The sequence below is a fragment of the Octopus bimaculoides genome, chromosome 3 (assembly GCF_001194135.2).
Source record: "Octopus bimaculoides isolate UCB-OBI-ISO-001 chromosome 3, ASM119413v2, whole genome shotgun sequence".
In the NCBI taxonomy this organism is placed as follows: Eukaryota; Metazoa; Mollusca; class Cephalopoda; order Octopoda; family Octopodidae; genus Octopus; species Octopus bimaculoides.
Window position 1 is genome coordinate 79,197,598 of NC_068983.1, and position 977 is coordinate 79,198,574.

The following is a 977-nucleotide window of genomic DNA, read 5'->3' on the forward strand; positions in this document are numbered from 1 at the left end:
TATATATATATATATATATATATATATATATGTACAGGCATACAGTGAATTCTTTCGATTTCTATCTTCGTCACTTATTCCTTCTTTTCTTCCTTCCTTCTTGCCATGCTAGCTGAATGACTGGCGCTGCTCCTCCACGCCTAGACAGATTACTGGCACCTTCTTTACCTACCTGCTGTAATCCCGTACAAGCCAAGAGAAAATCAGCAAGTGATATAAATACGAAGGGAGAAAAACAAAAAAAGATCTGTACACACGCAAACAGCAGCAGGCACACATCCACAAACATAAATATTTCTTACACATACATACGCACATACAAACATAAACATTTATGTATGTGCTCGTGTTTACATATACGAAGTGAAACGGATAGATAAATTTATATAGCAATATATGTATACGTGTATGTATGTATATCTATATATATACAACTATATATGTATGCCTACATATACATAGTGTGTGTGTATGTAAATATATCTTGGCACCTATTAAGTGACTTTCGGAGTCAATTTATTATTATTCTCTTATTACACGATATACACTCACGAGGAAAGGTAAGTTCGCTTATTTTGGATCTTTCATTCTCGGTCGTTTTACCGTTTATTGTTGTCATATATTTTAACATGTGTACTGATGAAACATGTAAACATGTAGCCTAACATGAATGACTAATTCATCACAGCTATTCACTCACCATGCTTGAATAAATATACACACACACCCCCAACTCTTTCCCGGCCAAATTTTCATTCCTCCTCCCCATCTCTCTCTCTTTGTCTTTTGTACATTTATTACCTCATTCATGCAACAAATAAATTGAAGCTATTATTTTTTGAACTCTCAAATTTTTAGTCATTTTATACCGGTATTTTAATTCTGTGATACACAAAAACTCAGCATCACACACGTGTCTATACGTAGAAATAGGTTGTGCGCATATATATATATATATATACATACATACATATATA

General features: G+C 33.3%; 1 protein-coding gene across 1 annotated transcript in view; it reads left to right on the plus strand.

The window, feature by feature from the left end:
- The first annotated feature begins 25 nt into the window (after window positions 1-25).
- Window positions 26-977, plus strand: part of LOC106876010 (protein TANC2) — a 1,103,288-nt gene continuing 1,102,336 nt past the window's right edge. The window contains exon 1 of the mRNA XM_052966231.1: window positions 26-560. The gene's annotated coding sequence lies outside the window, so the exon portion shown is untranslated. The remainder of the gene's footprint in view (window positions 561-977) is intronic.